Genomic DNA, 21,332 nt, shown 5'->3' with positions numbered 1-21,332 from the left:
AACAGACAACACATGAAATGTGAATAATCGTTCGACACATGTCATCATATGCCTAGTTTAGAATTCAAAAAGTTACTCAAATTCCATTAAAAATTTTTTTACTATATCTTTCATTAGCTTTTAACGTTTTTTGTTGATTTTTCTTTGTATCTTAAGATCTGCATGTTTCCATCAGACATATCAGACGTTATGTTATAGAATCATGAAAAAATATGAAATTTAAGAATTTTTAATTGTCAGGATGGCCGAGTGGTCTAAGGCGCCAGACTCAAGGTGAGAATCCTTCCTAGTTACAGGGGTATTCTGGTCTCCGATTGGAGGTGAGTGTTCAAATCCCTCTTCTGACACGGCTTTTGCCTTAAAAAAGTAACTTTTTGTCAATACCGAAAAATTCTCCAAATGGTGAAAGGAAAACACATGAACAGTGATTAATCTTTTGATATATGTCATAGTTTGAGAACAGACAACACATGAAATGCGAATAATCGTTCGACACATGTCATCATATGCCTAGTTTAGAATTCAAAAAGTTACTCAAATTCCATTAAAAAATGTTTTTTACTATATCTTTCATTAGCTTTTAACGTTTTTTGTTGATTTTTCTTTGTATCTTTAGATCTGCATGTTTCCATCAGACATATCAGACGTTATGTTATAGAATCATGAAAAAATATGAATTTTAAGGATTTGTAATTGTCAGGATGGCCGAGTGGTCTAAGGTGCCAGACTCAAGGTGAGAATCCTTCCTAGTTACAGGGGTATTCTGGTCTCCGATTGGAGGCGAGGGTTCAAATCCCTCTTCTGACACTGCTTTTGCCTTAAAAAAGTAGCTCTTTGTCAATACCGAAAAATTATCCAAATGGTGTAAAGACAACACATGAACAGTGATTAATCTTTTGATAGATGTCATAGTTTGAGAACAGACAACACATGAAATGCGAAAAATCGTTCGACACATGTCATCATATGCCTCGTTTAGAATTCAAAAAGTTACTCAAATTCCATTAAAAAAAGTTTTTTACTATATCTTTCATTAGCTTTTAACGTTTTTTGTTGATTTTTCTTTGTATCTTAAGATCTGCATGTTTCCATCAGACATATCAGACGTTATGTTATAGAATCATGAAATAATATGAAATTTAAGAATCTTTAATTGTCAGGATGGCCGAGTGGTCTAAGGCGCCAGGCTCAAGGTGAGAGTCCTTCCTAGTTACAGTGGTTTTCTGGTCTCCAGTTGTAGGCGAGGGTTCAAATCCCTCTTCTGACACAGTTTTTGCATTAAAAAATAGCTCTTTGTCAAGACTGAAAAATTCTCCAAATGGTGAAAGGAAAACACATGAACAGTGATTAATCGTTTGATAGATGCCATAGTTTGAGAACAGACAACACATGAAATGCGAATAATCGTTCGACACATGTCATCATATACCTAGTTTAGAATTCAAAAAGTTACTCAAATTCCATAAAAAAATGTTTTTTACTATATCTTTCATTACCTTTGAACGTTTTTTCTTTATTTTTCTTTGTATCTTAAGATCTGCATGTTTCCATCAGACATATCAGACGTTAAGTTATAGAATCATGAAAAAATATGAATTTTAAGGATTTGAAATTGTCAGGATGGCCGAGTGGTCTAAGGCGCCAGACTCAAGGTGAGAATCCTTCCTAGTTACAGGGGTATTCTTGTCTCAGATTGGAGGCTAGGGTTCAAATTCCTCTTCTCGCACAGTTTTTGCCTTTAAAATGTAGCTCTTTGTCAATACCGAAAAATTCTCCAAATGGTGAAAAGAAAACACATGAACAGTGATAAATCGTTTGATAGATGCCATAGTTTGAGAACAAACAACACATGAAATGCGAATAATCGTTCGACACATGTCATCATATGCCTAGTTTAGAATTAAAAAAGTTACTCAAATTCCATAAAAAAATGTTTTTTACTATATCTTTCATTAGCTTTTACATTTTTTGGTTGATTTTTCTTTGTATCTTAAGATCTGCATGTTTCCATCAGACATATCAGACGTTATGTTATAGAATCATGAAAAAATATGAAATTTAAGAATTTTTAATTGTCAGGATGGCCGAGTGGTCTAAGGCGCCAGACTCAAGGTGAGAATCCTTCCTAGTTACAGGGGTATTCTGGTCTCCGATTGGAGGCGAGTGTTCAAATCCCTCTTCTGACACGGCTTTTGCCTTAAAAAAGTAACTTTTTGTCAATACCGAAAAATTCTCCAAATGGTGAAAGGAAAACACATGAACAGTGATTAATCTTTTGATATATGTCATAGTTTGAGAACAGACAACACATGAAATGCGAATAATCGTTCGACACATGTCATCATATGCCTAGTTTAGAATTCAAAAAGTTACTCAAATTCCATTAAAAAAATGTTTTTTACTATATCTTTCATTAGCTTTTAACGTTTTTTGTTAATTTTTCTTTGTATCTTTAGATCTGCATGTTTCCATCAGACATATCAGACGTTATGTTATAGAATCATGAAAAAATATGAATTTTAAGGATTTGTAATTGTCAGGATGGCCGAGTGGTCTAAGGTGCCAGACTCAAGGTGAGAATCCTTCCTAGTTACAGGGGTATTCTGGTCTCCGATTGGTGGCGAGGGTTCAAATCCCTCTTCTGACACTGCTTTTGCCTTAAAAAAGTAGCTCTTTGTCAATACCGAAAAATTCTCCAAATGGTGTAAAGACAACACATGAACAGTGATTAATCTTTTGATAGATGTCATAGTTTGAGAACAGACAACACATGAAATGCGAAAAATCGTTCGACACATGTCATCATATGCCTCGTTTAGAATTCAAAAAGTTACTCAAATTCCATTAAAAAAGTTTTTTACTATATCTTTCATTAGCTTTTAACGTTTTTTGTTGATTTTTCTTTGTATCTTAAGATCTGCATGTTTCCATCAGACATATCAGACGTTATGTTATAGAATCATGAAAAAATATGAAATTTAAGAATCTTTAATTGTCAGGATGGCCTAGTGGTCTAAGGCGCCAGACTCAAGGTGAGAGTCCTTCCTAGTTACAGTGGTTTTCTGGTCTCCAGTTGTAGGCGAGGGTTCAAATCCCTCTTCTGACACAGTTTTTGCATTAAAAAATAGCTCTTTGTCAATACTGAAAAATTCTCCAAATGGTGAAAGGAAAACACATGAACAGTGATTAATCTTTTGATATATGTCATAGTTTGAGAACAGACAACACATGAAATGCGAATAATCGTTCGATTAGAATTCAAAAAGTTACTCAAATTCCATAAAAAAATGTTTTTTACTATATCTTTCATTACCTTTTAACGTTTTTTCTTTATTTTTCATTGTATCTTAAGATCTGCATGTTTCCATCAGACATATCAGATGTTATGTTACAGAATCATGAAAAAAAATGAATTTTAAGCATTTTTAGTTGTCAGCTTGACCGAGTGGTCTAAGGCGCCAGACTCAAGGTGAGAATCCTTCCTAGTTACATGGGTATTGTCATGTTTGTCATTTATTATCATGTCTTGTCCCTGTGCTCCCCATTCTATTCGTTTCCCTCTGCTGGTCTTATTAGGTTCTTTCCCTCTTTCTATCCCTCTCTCTCCCCATCCCTCTCTCACTCTCTCGCTCTCTTCTCTCTATCGTTCCGTTCCTGCTCCCAGCTGTTCTATTCCCTAATCATCATTTAGTCTTCCCACACCATTTCCCCGATCCTTTCCCCTGATTAGAGTCCCTATTTCTTCCTTTGTGTTCCGTTCCTGTGCCGTCGGTTCCTTGTTTTGTATTCACCATGCTGTGATTGCGTTTCGCCCTGTCCTGTCGTGTTTTTTGCCGTGATTGTGTATCACCCTGTCCTGTCGTGTTTTGTGCCTTCATCAGACGCTGCGTGTGAGCAGGTGTCTCAGTCGACTACGGCCTGCGCCTACCCGGGCTTCGACCTGCAGTCTGTGGCCGCTTCTCCAGTTGTTTTCCCCTCTACAAATCTAGAGGATTTCAGTTATTCCGTTTTGAACATTAATAAACTCTGTTTCTGTTAAGTCGCGCTTGGGTCCTCTTTCACCCGCATGACAGAAGGAACCGACCAAGGAATGGACCCAGCGACTTCAGACGCTGTTTACACTGCCGTCAAGATCCAAGGAGCCATGCTCGGCAGACACGAGCAGGAATTGTCTGCTGCTCGCCAGGCCGTGGAAAACCTGGCTGCTCAGGGTTTCCGACCTCTGGACAGTTCCAGAGTCTACGTCTCGTGCCACCTGTTACTCCTGGCCTCCCGAGCCTCCAGAACCTAGGGTTAATAACCCACCTTGCTACTCCGGGCAGCCCACTGAGTGCCGCTCCTTTCTCACGCAGTGTGAGATTGTGTTCTCTCTCCAACCCAACACATACTCTAGAGAGAGAGCTCGGGTTGCTTACGTCATTTCACTCCTTACTGGCCGGGCTCGAGAATGGGGCACAGCTATCTGGGAGGCAAGGGCTGATTGCTCTAACAAATTCCAGAACTTTAAAGAGGAGATGATTCGGGTTTTTGACCGTTCAGTTTTTGGTGGGGAGGCTTCTAGGGCCCTGGCTTCCTTATGCCAAGGTGAACGGTCCATAACGGATTATTCCATTGAGTTTCGCACTCTTGCTGCCTCTAGTGAGTGGAACGAGCCGGCGCTGCTCGCTCGTTTTCTGGAGGGACTCCACGCAGTGGTTAAGGATGAGATTCTCTCCCGGAGGTTCCTTCAGATGTGGACTCTTGATTGCTCTCGCCATCCGCATAGAACGACGGGTAGATCTTCGTCACCGGGCTCGTGGAAGAGAGCTCGCATCAACGGTGTTTCCTGCTCCGCATCGCAACCATCTCCCTCCTCTGGCTTTGAGACTGAGCCCATGCAGCTGGGAGGGATTCGCATCTCGACTAAGGAGAGGGAACGGAGGATCACCAACCGCCTGTGCCTCTATTGCGGAGTTGCTGGACATTTTGTTAATTCATGTCCAGTAAGAGGCCAGAGCCCATCAGTAAGCGGAGGCTACTGGTGAGCGCTACTACTCAGGTCCCTTCATCTAGATCTTGTACTACTATGTCGGTCCATCTACGCTGGACCGGTTCGGGTGCTACATGCAGTGCCTTGATTGACTCTGGGGCTGAGGGTTGTTTCATGGACGAAGCATGGGTTCGGAAACATAACATTCCTTTCAGACCGTTAGACAAGCCTACGCCCATGTTTGCCTTAGATGGTAGTCATCTTCCCAGTATCAGATTTGAGACACTACCTTTAACTCTCACAGTATCTGGTAACCACAGTGAGACTATTTCTTTTTTGATTTTCCGTTCACCGTTTACACCTGTTGTTTTGGGTCATCCCTGGCTAGTATGTCATAATCCTTCTATTAATTGGTCTAGTAATTCTATCCTATCCTGGAACGTTTCTTGTCATGTGAAGTGTTTAATGTCTGCCATCCCTCCCGTTTCTTCTCTCCCTACTTCTCAGGAGGAACCTGGCGATTTGACAGGAGTGCCGGAGGAATATCATGATCTGCGCACGGTCTTCAGTCGGTCCCGAGCCAACTCCCTTCCTCCTCACCGGTCGTATGATTGTAGTATTGATCTCCTTCCAGGGACCACGCCTCCTCGAGGTAGACTATACTCTCTGTCGGCTCCCGAACGTAAGGCTCTCGAGGATTATTTGTCTGTGTCTCTTGACGCCGGTACCATAGTGCCTTCTTCTCTCTCCGGCCGGGGCGGGGTTCTTTTTTGTTAAGAAGAAGGACGGTACTCTGCGCCCTGCGTGGATTATCGAGGGCTGAATGACATAACGGTTAAGAATCGTTATCCGCTTCCCCTTATGTCATCAGCCTTCGAGATTCTGCAGGGAGCCAGGTGCTTTACTAAGTTGGACCTTCGTAACGCTTACCATCTCGTGCGCATCAGAGAGGGGGACGAGTGGAAAACGGCGTTTAACACCCGTTAGGGCATTTTGAGTACCGGGTTCTGCCGTTCGGTCTCGCCAATGCGCCAGCTGTTTTTCAGGCATTAGTTAATGATGTTCTGAGAGACATGCTGAACATTTTTGTTTTTGTCTATCTTGACGATATCCTGATTTTTTCTCCGTCACTCGAGATTCATGTTCAGCACGTTCGACGTGTTCTACAGCGCCTTTTAGAGAATTGTCTCTACGTAAAGGCTGAGAAGTGCTCTTTCATGTCTCCTCCGTTACTTTTCTCGGTTCCGTTATTTCCGCTGAAGGCATTCAGATGGATTCCGCTAAGGTCCAAGCTGTCAGTGATTGGCCCGTTCCAAGGTCACGTGTCGAGTTGCAGCGCTTTTTAGGTTTCGCTAATTTCTATCGGCGTTTCATTCGTAATTTTCGGGTCAAGTTGCTGCCCCTCTCACAGCTCTTACTTCTGTCAAGACGTGTTTTAAGTGGTCCGGTTCCGCCCAGGGAGCTTTTGATCTTCTAAAAGAACGTTTTACGTCCGCTCCTATCCTCGTTACTCCTGACGTCACTAGACAATTCATTGTCGAGGTTGACGCTTCAGAGGTAGGCGTGGGAGCCATTCTATCCCAGCGCTTCCAGTCTGACGATAAGGTTCATCCGTGCGCTTATTTTTCTCATCGCCTGTCGCCATCTGAGCGCAACTATGATGTGGGTAACCGTGAACTGCTCGCCATCCGCTAGCCCTAGGCGAATGGCGACAGTGGTTGGAGGGGGCGACCGTTCCTTTTGTCGTTTGGACAGACCATAAGAACCTTGAGTACATCCGTTCTGCCAAACGACTTAATGCCCGTCAAGCTCGTTGGGCGTTGTTTTTCGCTCGTTTCGAGTTTGTGATTTCTTACCGTCCGGGTAGCAAGAACACCAAGCCTGATGCCTTATCCCGTCTGTTTAGTTCTTCTGTGGCTTCTACTGATCCCGAGGGGATTCTTCCTTATGGGCGTGTTGTCGGGTTGACAGTCTGGGGAATTGAAAGACAGGTTAAGCAAGCACTCACGCACACTGCGTCGCCGCGCGCTTGTCCTAGTAACCTCCTTTCGTTCCTGTTTCCACTGTCTGGCTGTTCTTCAGTGGGCTCACTCTGCCAAGTTAGCTGGTCATCCCGGTGTTCGAGGCACTCTTGCGTCTATTCGCCAGCGCTTTTGGTGGCCGACTCAGGAGCGTGACACGCGCCGTTTCGTGGCTGCGTGTTCAGACTGCGCGCAGAAGAAGTCTGGTAATTTTTTTCTGCTTCTGCTCCTGGTCTTGCTGGGTCTCAGTCTGTTCCCTGCCATCGCATCTCTCCTGTTCTTGTCCCTGCCCTTGCTGTGTCTCAGTCTGTCCCTAGTTCTCATTTTTTTTTTTTAGAGTAGTACCCTAGTTTCCCTTTTTATCGTTTTTCGTTACGGTCCTGAGGAGAGGAGTTGGGTTCTTTCTCGGGACGTGCTGGACCGTTTGATCTATGATTTCCTCCGTTGCCGCCAGTGTTCCTCCTCGAGAGCGCCAGGAGGCGCTCGGTGAGTGGGGGTACTGTCATGTTTGTCATTTATTATCTTGTCTTGTCCCTGTGCTTCCTATTCTATTCGTTTCCCTCTGCTGGTCTTATTTGGTTCTTTCCCTCCTTCTAGCCCTCTCTCTCCCCTCCCTCTCTCACTCTCTCGCTCTCTCTTCTCTCTATCGTTCCGTTCCTGCTCCCAGCTGTTCCTATTCCCCTAATCATCATTTAGTCTTCCCACACCTGTTCCCGATCCTTTCCCTGATTAGAGTCCCTATTTATTCCTTTGTGTTCCGTTCCTGTGCCGTCGGTTCCTTGTTTTGTATTCACCATGCTGTGATTGCGTTTCGCCCTGTCCTGTCGTGTTTTTTGCCGTGATTGTGTATCACCCTGTCCTGTCGTGTTTTGTGCCTTCATCAGACGCTGCGTGTGAGCAGGTGTCTCAGTCGACTACGGCCTGCGCCTACCCGAAGCGACCTGCAGTCTGTGGCCGCTTCTCCAGTTGTTTTCCCCTCTACAAATCTAGAGGATTTCAGTTATTCCGTTTTGAACATTAATAAACTCTGTTTCTGTTAAGTCGCGTTTGGGTCCTCTTTCACCCGCATGACAGTTATGGTCATGGTGTTGTGGTGATATGGCGTGGTAATGTTATGGTCATGGTGTTGTAGTGTTATGGTGTGGTAGTGTTATGGACATGGTATGGTGGTGTTATGGTCATGGTGTGCTAGTGTTATGGTGTGGTCGTTTTACGGTCATGGTGTGGTGGTGTTATGGTCATGGTGTTGTTGTGTTAAGGTCATGGTGTTGTAGTTTTATGGTCATGGTGTGGTAGTGTTATGGTGTGGTAGTGTTATGGTCATGGTGTGCTATTGTTGTGGTCATGGTGTGGCAGTGTTATAGTGTGTAGTGTTATGGTCATGGTGTGGTAGTGTTATGGTCATAGTATGGTAGTGTTATGGTCATGGTATGGTAGTGTTATGGTCATGGTGTGGTAGTGTTATGGTCATGGTGTTGTTGTGTTATGGTCATGGTGTGGTAGTGTTATGGTCATGCTGATGTAGTGTTATGGTCATGGTGTGGTAGTGTTATGGTCATGGTGTGGTAGTGGTATGGTGTAGTAGTGTTATGGTCATGGTGTGGTAGTGTTATGGTCATGGTGTGGTAGTGTTATGGTCATGGTGTGGTAGTGGTATGGTGTAGTAGTGTTATGATCATGGTGTGGTAGTGTTATGGTCATGGTGATGTAGTGTTATGGTCATGGTGTTGTTGTGTTATGGTCATGGTGTGGTAGTGTTATGGTCATGCTGATGTAGTGTTATGGTCATGGTGTGGTAGTGTTATGGTCATGGTGTGGTAGTGGTATGGTGTTGTAGTGTTATGGTCATGGTGTGGTAGTGTTATGGTCATGGTGTGGTAGTGTTATGGTGTGGTAGTGTTATGGTGTGGTAGTTTTATGGACAAGGATTGGTAGTGTTATGGTCATGGTGTGGTAGTGTTATGGTCATGCTGATGTAGTGTTATGGTCATGGTGTGGTAGTGTTATGGTCATGGTGTGGTAGTGTATTGGTCATGGTGTTGTAGTGTTATGGACATGGTGTTGTAGTGTTATGGTCATGGTGTTGTAGTGTTATGGTGTGGTAGAGTTATGGTCATGGTGTCGTAGTGTTATGGACATTGTGTTGTAGTGTTATGGTCATGGTGTTGTAGTGTTATGGTGTGGTAGAGTTATGGTCATGGTGTCGTAGTGTTATGGACATTGTGTTGTAGTGTTATGGTCATGGTGTTGTAGTGTTATGGTCATGCTGATGTAGTGTTATGGTCATGGTGTGGTAGTGTTATGGTCATGGTGTGGTAGTGTATTGGTCATGGTGTTGTAGTGTTATGGACATGGTGTTGTAGTGTTATGGTCATGGTGTTGTAGTGTTATGGTGTGGTAGAGTTATGGTCATGGTGTCGTAGTGTTATGGACATTGTGTTGTAGTGTTATGGTCATGGTGTTGTAGTGTTATGGTCATGGTGTTGTGGTGATATGGCGTGGTAATGTTATGGTCATGGTGTTGTAGTGTTATGGTGTGGTAGTGTTATGGACATGGTATGGTGGTGTTATGGTCATGGTGTGCTAGTGTTATGGTGTGGTCGTTTTACGGTCATGGTGTGGTGGTGTTATGGTCATGGTGTTGTTGTGTTAAGGTCATGGTGTTGTAGTTTTATGGTCATGGTGTGGTAGTGTTATGGTGTGGTAGTGTTATGGTCATGGTGTGCTATTGTTGTGGTCATGGTGTGGCAGTGTTATAGTGTGTAGTGTTATGGTCATGGTGTGTCAGTGTTATGGTCATGGTGTGGTAGTGTTATGGTCATGGTGTTGTAGTGTTATGGTCATGGTGTGGTAGTGTTATGGTCATGGTGTTGTAGTGTTATGGTGTGGTAGAGTTATGGTCATGGTGTTGTAGAGTTATGGTCATGGTGTGGTAGTGTCATGGTGTGGTAGTGTTATGGTCATGGTGTGGTAGTGTTATGGTCATGGTGTTGTAGTGTTATGGTCATGGTGTGGTAGTGTTATGGTCATGGTGTTGTAGTGTTATGGTGTGGTAGAGTTATGGTCATGGTGTTGTAGAGTTATGGTCATGGTGTGGTAGTGTCATGGTGTGGTAGTGTTATGGTCATGGTGTGGTAGTGTTATGGTCATGGTGTCGTAGTGTTATGGACATTGTGTTGTAGTGTTATGGTCATGGTGTTGTAGTGTTATGGTCATGGTGTTGTGGTGATATGGTGTGGTAAATGTTATGGTCATGGTGTTGTAGTGTTATGGTGTGGTAGTGTTATGGACATGGTATGGTGGTGTTATGGTCATGGTGTGCTAGTGTTATGGTGTGGTCGTTTTACGGTCATGGTGTGGTGGTGTTATGGTCATGGTGTTGTAGTGTTATGGACATGGTTTTGTAGTGTTATTGTCATGGTGTGGTCGTGTTATGGTCATGGTTTTGTAGTGTTATGGTCATGGTGTTGTAGTGTTATGGTCATGGTGTTGTAGTGTTATGGTCATGGTGTGGTAGTGTTATGGTCATGGTGTGGTAGTGTTATGGTGTGGTCGTTTTACGGTCATGGTGTGGTGGTGTTATGGTCATGGTGTTGTTGTGTTAAGGTCATGGTGTTGTAGTTTTATGGCCATGGCGTGGTAGTGTTATGGTGTGGTAGTTTTATGGACATGGTGTGGTAGTGTTATGGTCATGGTGTTGTTGTGTTATGGTCATGGTGTGGTAGTGTTATGGTCATGCTGATGTAGTGTTATGGTCATGGTGTGGTAGTGTTATGGTCATGGTGTGGTAGTGGTATGGTGTAGTAGTGTTATGGTCATGGTGTGGTAGTGTTATGGTCATGGTGTGGTAGTGTTATGGTGTGGTCGTTTTACGGTCATGGTGTGGTGGTGTTATGGTCATGGTGTTGTTGTGTTATGGTCATGGTGTGGTAGTGTTATGGTCATGCTGATGTAGTGTTATGGTCATGGTGTGGTAGTGTTATGGTCATGGTGTTGTTGTGTTATGGTCATGGTGTGGTAGTGTTATGGTCATGCTGATGTAGTGTTATGGTCATGGTGTGGTAGTGTTATGGTCATGGTGTGGTAGTGGTATGGTGTTGTAGTGTTATGGTCATGGTGTGGTAGTGTTATGGTCATGGTGTGGTAGTGTTATGGTGTGGTAGTGTTATGGTGTGGTAGTTTTATGGACATGGATTGGTAGTGTTATGGTCATGGTGTGGTAGTGTTATGGTCATGGTGTGGTAGTGTATTGGTCATGGTGTTGTAGTGTTATGGACATGGTGTTGTAGTGTTATGGTCATGGTGTTGTAGTGTTATGGTGTGGTAGAGTTATGGTCATGGTGTTGTAGAGTTATGGTCATGGTGTGGTATTGTTATGGTCATGGTGTCGTAGTGTTACGGACATTGTGTTGTAGTGTTATGGTCATGGTGTTGTAGTGTTATGGTCATGGTGTTGTGGTGATATGGCGTGGTAATGTTATGGTCATGGTGTTGTAGTGTTATGGTGTGCTAGTGTTATGGTCATGGTGTGGTACTGTTATGGTCATGGTGTTGTAGTGTTATGGTCATGGTGTTGTTGTGTTAAGGTCATGGTGTTGTAGTTTTATGGTCATGGTGTGGTAGTGTTATGGTGTGGTAGTGTTATGGTCATGGTGTGGTACTGTTATGGTCATGGTGTTGTAGTGTTATGGACATGGTTTTGTAGTGTTATTGTCATGGTGTGGTCGTGTTATGGTCATGGTTTTGTAGTGTTATGGTCATGGTGTTGTAGTGTTATGGTCATGGTGTTGTTGTGTTAAGGTCATGGTGTTGTAGTTTTATGGTCATGGCGTGGTAGTGTTATGGTGTGGTAGCTTTATGGACATGGATTGGTAGTGTTATGGTCATGGTGTTGTTGTGTTATGGTCATGGTGTGGTAGTGTTATGGTCATGCTGATGTAGTGTTATGGTCATGGTGTGGTAGTGTTACCAGTGTCATGGTGTTGTGGTGATATGGTGTGGTAATGTTATGGTCATGGTATTGTAGTGTTATGGTGTGGTAGTGTTATGGACATGGTATGGTGGTGTTATGGTCATGGTGTGCTAGTGTTATGGTGTGGTCGTTTTACGGTCATGGTGTGGTGGTGTTATGGTCATGGTGTTGTTGTGTTAAGGTCATGGTGTTGTAGTTTTATGGTCATGGTGTGGTAGTGTTATGGTGTGGTAGTGTTATGGTCATGGTGTGGTACTGTTATGGTCATGGTGTTGTAGTGTTATGGACATGGTTTTGTAGTGTTATTGTCATGGTGTGGTCGTGTTATGGTCATGGTTTTGTAGTGTTATGGTCATGGTGTTGTAGTGTTATGGTCATGGTGTTGTAGTGTTATGGTCATGGTGTGGTAGTGATATGGTCATGGTGTGGTAGTGTTATGGTGTGGTCGTTTTACGGTCATGGTGTGGTGGTGTTATGGTCATGGTGTTGTTGTGTTAAGGTCATGGTGTTGTAGTTTTATGGTCATGGCGTGGTAGTGTTATGGTGTGGTAGTTTTATGGACATGGATTGGTAGTGTTATGGTCATGGTGTGGTAGTGTTATGGTCATGCTGATGTAGTGTTATGGTCATGGTGTGGTAGTGTTATGGTCATGGTGTGGTAGTGGTATGGTGTAGTAGTGTTATGGTCATGGTGTGGTAGTGTTATGGTCATGGTGTGGTAGTGTTATGGTCATGCTGATGTAGTGTTATGGTCATGGTGTTGTTGTGTTATGGTCATGGTGTGGTAGTGTTATGGTCATGCTGATGTAGTGTTATGGTCATGGTGTGGTAGTGTTATGGTCATGGTGTGGTAGTGGTATGGTGTTGTAGTGTTATGGTCATGGTGTGGTAGTGTTATGGTCATGGTGTGGTAGTGTTATGGTGTGGTAGTGTTATGGTGTGGTAGTTTTATGGACATGGATTGGTAGTGTTATGGTCATGGTGTGGTAGTGTTATGGTCATGCTGATGTAGTGTTATGGTCATGGTGTGGTAGTGTTATGGTCATGGTGTGGTAGTGTATTGGTCATGGTGTTGTAGTGTTATGGACATGGTGTTGTAGTGTTATGGTCATGGTGTTGTAGTGTTATGGTGTGGTAGAGTTATGGTCATGGTGTCGTAGTGTTATGGACATTGTGTTGTAGTGTTATGGTCATGGTGTTGTAGTGTTATGGTCATGGTGTTGTGGTGATATGGCGTGGTAATGTTATGGTCATGGTGTTGTAGTGTTATGGTGTGGTAGTGTTATGGACATGGTATGGTGGTGTTATGGTCATGGTGTGCTAGTGTTATGGTGTGGTCGTTTTACAGTCATGGTGTGGTGGTGTTATGGTCATGGTGTTGTTGTGTTAAGGTCATGGTGTTGTAGTTTTATGGTCATGGTGTGGTAGTGTTATGGTGTGGTAGTGTTATGGTCATGGTGTGGTACTGTTATGGTCATGGTGTTGTAGTGTTATGGACATGGTTTTGTAGTGTTATTGTCATGGTGTGGTCGTGTTATGGTCATGGTTTTGTAGTGTTATGGTCATGGTGTTGTAGTGTTATGGTCGTGGTGTTGTAGTGATATGGTCATGGTGTGGTAGTGTTATGGTGTGGTCGTTTTATGGTCATGGTGTGGTGGTGTTATGGTCATGGTGTTGTTGTGTTAAGGTCATGGTGTTGTAGTTTTATGGTCATGGCGTGGTAGTGTTTTGGTGTGGTAGTTTTATGGACATGGATTTTGTAGTGTTATGGTCATGGTGTGGTAGTGAAATGGTCATGGTGTTGTTGTGTTATGGTCTTGGTGTGGTAGTGTTATGGTCATGGTGTGGTAGTGTTATGGTGTTGTAGTGTTATGGTCATGGTGTGGTAGTGTTATGGTCATGGTGTGGTAGTGTTATGGTCATGGTGTGGTAGTGGTATGGTGTTGTAGTGTTATGGTCATGGTGTGGTAGTGTTATGGTGTGGTAGTGTTATGGTCATGGTGTGGTAGTGTTATGGTCATGGTGTTGTAGTATTATGGTCATGGTGTTGTAGTGTTAAGCTCATGGTGTTGTCGTGTTATGGTCATGGTGTTGTAGTGTTATGGTCATGGTGTGGTAGTGTTATGGTGTGGTATTGTTATGGTCATGGTGTTGTCGTGTTATGGTCATGGTGTTGCAGTGTTATGGTCATGGTGTTGTAGTGTTTGGTCATGGTGTGGTAGTGTTATGGTGTGGTATTGTTATGGTCATGGTGTGGTAGTGTTATGGTGTGGTAGTGTTATGGTCATGGTGTGGTAGTGTTATGGTCATGGGGTGGTAGTGTTATTGTCACGGCGTTGTAGTGTTATGGGCATGGTGTTGTAGTGTTATGGTCATGGTGTGGTAGTGTTATGGTCATGGTGTGGTAGTGTTATGGTCATGGTGTGGTAGTGTTATGGTCATGGTGTTGTAGTGTTATGGTCATGGTGTTGAAGTGTTATGGACATGGTGTTGTAGTGTTATGGTCATGGTGTTGAGGTGTTATGGTCATGGTGTTATAGTGTTATTGTCACGGCATTGTAGTGTTATGGTCATTTTGTTGTAGTGTTATGGTCATGGTGTGGTATTGGTATGGTTTGGTAGTGTTATGGTCATGGTGTGGTAGTGTTATGGTCATGGTGTTGTCGTGTTATGGTCATGGTGTGGTATTGGTATGGTGTGGTAGTGTTATGGTCATGGTGTTGTAGTGTTATGGTCATGGTGTGGTATTGGTATGGTGTGGTAGTGTTATGGTGTTGTAGTGTTATGGTCATGGTTTTGTAGTGTTATGGCGTGGTAGTGTTATGGTGTGGTAGGGTTATGGTCATGGTCTTGTAGTGTTATGGTGTGGTAGGGTTATGGTCATGGTGTGTCAGTGTTATGGTCATGGTGTGGTAGTGTTATTGTCACAGCGTTGTATTGTTATGGTCATGGTGTTGTAGTGTTATGGTCATGGTGTGGTAGTGTTATGGTCATGGTGTGGTAGTGTTATGGTCATGGTGTTGTAGTGTTATGGTCATGGTGTTGAAGTGTTATGGACATGGTGTTGTAGTGTTATGGTCATGGTGTTGTAGTGTTGTAGTGTTATGGTCATGGTGTTGTAGTGTTGTAGTGTTATGGTCATGGTGTTGTAGTGTTGTAGTGTTATTGTCATGGTGTTTTAGTGTCATGGACATAGTGTTGTAGTGTTATGGTCATGGTGTGGTATTGTTATTGTAATGGTGTTTTAGTGTCATGGCCATGGTGATGTAGTGTTATGCTCATGGTGTTGTACTGTTATGGTCATGGTGTTGTAGTGTTATGGTCATGGTGTTGTAGTGTTATGGTGTGGTAGTGTTATGGTCATGGTGTGGTAGTGTTACAGTGTGGTAGTGTTATGGTCATGGTGTGGTAGTGTTATGGTGTGGTAGTGTTATGGTCATGGTGTTGTAGTATTATGGTCATGGTGTTGTAGTGGTTGGTCATGGTGTGGTAGTGTTATGGACATGGTGTTATGCAGGTGAATGAGGACCCAAAAGCGACTTAACAGAAACAGAGTTTATTCCAGTCCTAACAGAAAACGACTAATCCTGAATTCTTTCACAGGTAATGTCCAAACAGGAATAACAGAAATCCTCTAGTCTGTAGAGGGGAACAACAGGAGAAGCGGCCACAGACTGCAGGTCGCTTCGGGTTGGCGCAGGCCGTAGCTGATAGAGACACCTGTTCACACGCAGCATCTGATGAAGGCAAAAACACGACGGAACACAGCACAGCAAACATCAAACAAGGATCCGACAAGGACAGAAGCGAAAACAGAGAGAGAAATAGGGACTCTAATCAGAGGGCAAAATAGGGGACAGGTGTGAAAGAGTAAACGAGGTAGTTAGGAGAATGAGGAACAGCTGGGAGCAGGAACGGAATGATAGAGAGAGAGAGAGAGAGAGAGAGAGAGAGAGAGAGAGAGAGAGAGAGAGAGAGAGATAGAGAGAGGGAAAGAACCTAATAAGACCAACAGGGGGAAACGAATAGAAGAGAAAGCACAGGGACAAGACATGACAATCTATGACAAAACATGACACATGGTGTTGTAGTGTTATTGTCATGGTGTTTTAGTGTCATCGACATGGTGATGTACTGTTATGGTCATGGTATTGTAGTGTTATGGTCATGATGTTGTAGTGTTATGGTGTGGTAGTGTTATGGTCATGGTGTGGTAGTGTTACGGTGTGGTAGTGTTATGGTCATGGTGTGGTAGTGTTATGGTGTGGTAGTGTTATGGTCATGGTGTTGTAGTGTTATGGTCATGGTGTTGTAGTGGTTGGTCATGGTGTGGTAGTGTTATGGTGTGGTAGTGTTATGGTCATGGTGTGGTAGTGTTATGGTGTGGTAGTGTTATGGTCATGGTTTGGTAGTGTTATGGTGTGGTAGTGTTATGGTCATGGTGTTGTAGTGTTATGGTCATGGTGTTGTAGTGTTATGGTCATGGTGTTGTAGTGTTTGGTCATGGTGTGGTAGTGTTATGGTGTGGTAGTGTTATGGTCATGGTGTGGTAGTGTTATGGTATGGTAGTGTTATGGTAATGGTGTGGTAGTGTTATGGACATGGTGTGGTAGTGTTATGGACATGGTGTGGTAGTGTTATGGTCATGGTGTTGTAGTGTTATTGTCATGGTGTTATGGTCATGGTGTGGTAGTGTTATGGTGTGGTAGTGTTATGGTCATGGTGTGTTAGTGTTATGGTCATGGTGTGGTAGTGTTATGGTGTGGTAGTGTTATGGTCATGGTGTGGTGGTGTTATGGTGTGGTAGTGTTATGGTCATGGTGTGGTAGGGATATGGTGTGGTAGTGTTATGGCATGGTGTGGCAGTGTTATGGTGTGGTAGTGTTATGGTCATGGTGTGGTAGGGTTATGGTCATGGTCTGGTCGTGTTATGTTCATGGTGTGGTAGTGTTATGGTGTGGTAGTGTTATGGTCATGGTGTGGTGGTGTTATGGTGTGGTAGTGTTATGGTCATGGTGTGGTAGTGTTATGGTCATGGTGTGGTGGTGTTATGGTGTGGTTTTATTATGTTCATGGTTTTGTAATAGGGGTAGTGTTAACTCAGAATTCTTTGTTTTCATGTAGAAAAATGGAATACAGAAGACATTACTTTACCTTCTTTTGTTCTAAATGCTCAGTTTTTCAAATATCTGCTTGGCTTTTGACAAATGTTGTGTATTTGTTGCACTTCTCAAATTGGATGAGAACTCTCGTCTTCAGACCGTTCATATTCACGAACATGCTTTCGATCAGCAGACAGCACTCTGATGGCAGACAGGATGAGGCACTGGTTACTTTCCTCTGATGTTTTTAGCAAGTTAAAATGCTATATTAACGTCTGTAACGGCGTTCGTCTGTTGAATGGTGGGTGTTTCTGTAACGGCGTTCGTCTGTTGAAGGAAGAGAGTCGGACCGAAATGCAGCGTAGTGGTTACTCATGACTTTAATGAAGGAAAACGGAACGATACATGAAATAACTCATAAATACAAAAACAACAAACGGAACGTGAAACCTATTACAGCCTATCTGGTGAACACTACACAGAGACAGGAACAAACACCCATGTCGCACCCTGGCCTACCCAAACATATAACAAAAACACAAAATACAATGACCAAGGCGTGACAAACCCCCCCTAAGGTGCGGACTCCCGGACGCACCTCAAGAGCATGGGGAGGGTCCGGGTGGGCGTCTGTCCATGGTGGCGGTTCTGGCTCGGGACGTGGACCCCACTCCATAAATGTCCTAGTTCCTCCCCTTCGCGTCCTGGGATAATCCACCCTCTCCGCCGACCATGGCCTAATAGTCCTCACCCAGATCCCCACATAACTGAGGAGCAGCTCGGGACAGAGGAGCAGCTCGGGACAGAGGGGCAGCTCGGGACAGAGGGGCAGCTCGGGACAGAGGGGCATCTCGGGACAGAGGGGCATCTCAGGACAGAGGGGCATCTCGGGACAGAGGGGCATCTCGGGACAGAGGGGCAGCTCGGGACAGAGGGGCAGCTCGGGACAGTAGCAGCCCGGGACTGAGGGGCAGCCCGGGACTGAGGGGAAGCCCGGTACTGAGGGGAAGCCCGGTACTGAGGGGAAGCCCAGTACTGAGAGGAAGCCCAGTACTGAGAGGAAGCTCAGGCAGGTAGTAGGCTCCGGTAAATCCTGGCTGGCTGGCACTTCTGGCGGATCTTGGCAGACTGGCACTTCTGGCGGATCCTGGCAGACTGGCGACGCTGGGCAGACTGGCGGCGCTGGGCAGACTGGCGGCGCTGGGCAGACTGGGAGCACTGGGCAGACTGGGAGCACTGGCGGCACTGGGCAGACTGGCGGCACTGGCGGCGCCAAGGCGTGACAATGTCAAGCAAAACATTAGGAAATGTAGCTGGCTTCTTTCTTTGTATGGTAAATAAAATAATTATGATGGCCATGCATTGTCTTTGTAAAAAATACCTTACTATTTTAATGTAAGCTAATTTACTTGTGTGGCTTCTAGTTAAATAGCGTTGCACCTCTGTTTTCGTCAGATGAAAGCGAAGCTATTTGCTGAATGTTTTGTAGTCATATTTTTTTGTGAAGCAATACTAGAATTGCACGCCCTTTTCTCACTCTATTGAAATAAATAATATAATTGCTGCCTTTCAAATAAAACTCAGGTGAAATTGTTTAAATAAATTGTCTGTGTTTTGAAAATGCAGATTTCTCAAAGCTGAAGTGACCCCCGGAGGAGAGCACAGGAGACACTATGAAGCTGGCTTGTGGTTGTCAAGTGTCATGGTAGCTGGTTTGTAGTTGTCAGGTGACATGGTAGTTGGCTCGCTGGAAGCCAGGGTGAGGTAAGGACAGTGTCATGCAGGTGAAAGAGGACCCAAAAGCGACTTAACAGAAACAGAGTTTATTCAAGTCCAAACAGAAAACGACAAATCCTGAATCCTTAACAGGAAATGTCCAAACAGGGAATAACAGAAATCCTCTAGTCTGTAGAGGGGAATAACAGGAGAAGCGGCCACAGACTGCAGGTCGCTTCGGGTAGGCGCAGGCCGTAGCTGACAGAGACACCTGCTCACACGCAGCATCTGATGAAGGCAAAAACACGACAGGACAGGGCGATACACAATCACAGCACGGTGAATTCTAAACAAGGAACCGACAGGACAGGAACGGAACACAAAGGAAGAAATAGGGACTCTAATCAGGGGAAAGGATCGGGAACAGGTGTGGGAAGACTAAATGATGATTAGGGGAATAGGAACAGCTGGGAGCAGGAACGGAACGATAGAGAGAAGAGAGAGCGAGAGAGTGAGAGAGGGAGGGGAGAGAGGGGATAGAAAGAGGAAAGAACCTAATAAGACCAGCAGAGGGAAACGAATAGAATGGGGAGCACAGGGACAAGACATGATAATAAATGACAAACATGACAGTACCCCCCACTCACCGAGCGCCTCCTGGCGCACTCGAGGAGGAATCCTGGCGGCAACGGAGGAAATCATCGATGAGTGAACGGTCCAGCACGTCCCGAGACGGAACCCAACTCCTCTCCTCAGGACCGTAACCCTCCCAATCCACTAAGTATTGGTGACCCCGTCCCCGAGAACGCATGTCCATGATCTTATGTACCTTGTAAATAGGTGCGCTCTCGACAAGGACGGGAGGGGGGAGGGAAGACGAACGGGGGTGCGAAGAAAGGGCTTAACACAGGAGACATGGAAGACAGGATGGACGCGACGAAGATGTCGCGGAAGAAGCAGTCGCACAGCGACAGGATTGACGACCTGGGAGACACGGAACGGACCAATGAACCGCGGAGTCAACTTACGAGAAGCTGTCGTAAGAGGAAGGTTGCGAGTGGAAAGCCACACTCTCTGGCCGCAACAATACCTTGGACTCTTAATCATGCGTTATTTGGCGGCTCTCACAGTCTTCCCCGCAGACAAAGGCAGACCGGTAATGAAGTCTAAGGCGATGTGAGACCATGGTCGAGAAGGAATGGGGAGCGGTCTGAGACGACCGGCAGGAGGAGAGTTACCCGACTTAGTCTGCGCGCAGTCCGAACAAGCAGCCACGAAACGGCGCGTGTCACGCTCCTGAGTCGGCCACCAAAAGCGCTGGCGAATAGACGCAAGAGTGCCTCGAACACCGGGATGACCAGCTAACTTGGCAGAGTGAGCCCACTGAAGAACAGCCAGACGAGTGGAAACAGGAACGAAAAGGAGGTTACTAGGACAAGCGCGGGCGACGCAGTGTGCGTGAGTGCTTGCTTAACCTGTCTTTCAATTCCCCAGACTGTTAACCCGACAACACGCCCATAAGGAAGAATCCCCCTCGGGATCAGTAGAAGCCACAGAAGAACTAAACAGACGGGATAAGGCATCAGGCTTGGTGTTCTTGCTACCCGGACGGTAAGAAATCACAAACTCGAAACGAGCGAAAAACAACGCCCAACGAGCTTGACGGGCATTAAGTCGTTTGGCAGAACGGATGTACTCAAGGTTCTTATGGTCTGTCCAAACGACAAAAGGAACGGTCGCCCCCTCCAACCACTGTCGCCATTCGCCTAGGGCTAGCGGATGGCGAGCAGTTCACGGTTACCCACATCATAGTTGCGCTCAGATGGCGACAGGCGATGAGAAAAATAAGCGCAAGGATGAACCTTATCGTCAGACTGGAAGCGCTGGGATAGAATGGCTCCCACGCCTACCTCTGAAGCGTCAACCTCGACAATGAATTGTCTAGTGACGTCAGGAGTAACGAGGATAGGAGCGGACGTAAAACGTTCTTTAGAAGATCAAAAGCTCCCTGGGCGGAACCGGACCACTTAAAACACGTCTTGACAGAAGTAAGAGCTGTGAGAGGGGCAGCAACTTGACCGAAATTACGAATGAAACGCCGATAGAAATTAGCGAAACCTAAAAAGCGCTGCAACTCGACACGTGACCTTGGAACGGGCCAATCACTGACAGCTTGGACCTTAGCGGAATCCATCTGAATGCCTTCAGCGGAAATAACGGAACCGAGAAAAGTAACGGAGGAGACATGAAAAGAGCACTTCTCAGCCTTTACGTAGAGACAATTCTCTAAAGGCGCTGTAGAACACGTCGAACGTGCTGAACATGAATCTCGAGTGACGGAGAAAAAATCAGGATATCGTCAAGATAGACAAAAACAAAGATGTTCAGCATGTCTCTCAGAACATCATTAACTAATGCCTGAAAAACAGCTGGCGCATTGGCGAGACCGAACGGCAGAACCCGGTACTCAAAATGCCCTAACGGAGTGTTAAACGCCGTTTTCCACTCGTCCCCCTCTCTGATGCGCACGAGATGGTAAGCGTTACGAAGGT

At 44.9% G+C, this 21,332-nt stretch overlaps 2 non-coding genes across 2 annotated transcripts; both read left to right on the top strand.

The window, feature by feature from the left end:
• The first annotated feature begins 695 nt into the window (after window positions 1-695).
• On the top strand, window positions 696-807 carry trnal-caa. The gene is made up of 2 exons: window positions 696-733; window positions 762-807. It is a non-coding gene; the product is annotated as a tRNA-Leu (tRNA).
• Window positions 808-2,535: 1,728 nt separating this feature from the next.
• On the top strand, window positions 2,536-2,647 carry trnal-caa. The gene is made up of 2 exons: window positions 2,536-2,573; window positions 2,602-2,647. It is a non-coding gene; the product is annotated as a tRNA-Leu (tRNA).
• The last annotated feature ends 18,685 nt before the right edge of the window (window positions 2,648-21,332 follow it).

Source organism: Oncorhynchus gorbuscha, unplaced genomic scaffold (genome assembly GCF_021184085.1).
Source record: "Oncorhynchus gorbuscha isolate QuinsamMale2020 ecotype Even-year unplaced genomic scaffold, OgorEven_v1.0 Un_scaffold_1311, whole genome shotgun sequence".
In the NCBI taxonomy this organism is placed as follows: domain Eukaryota; kingdom Metazoa; phylum Chordata; class Actinopteri; order Salmoniformes; family Salmonidae; genus Oncorhynchus; species Oncorhynchus gorbuscha.
This window is presented reverse-complemented; position numbering and strand designations above follow the sequence as displayed.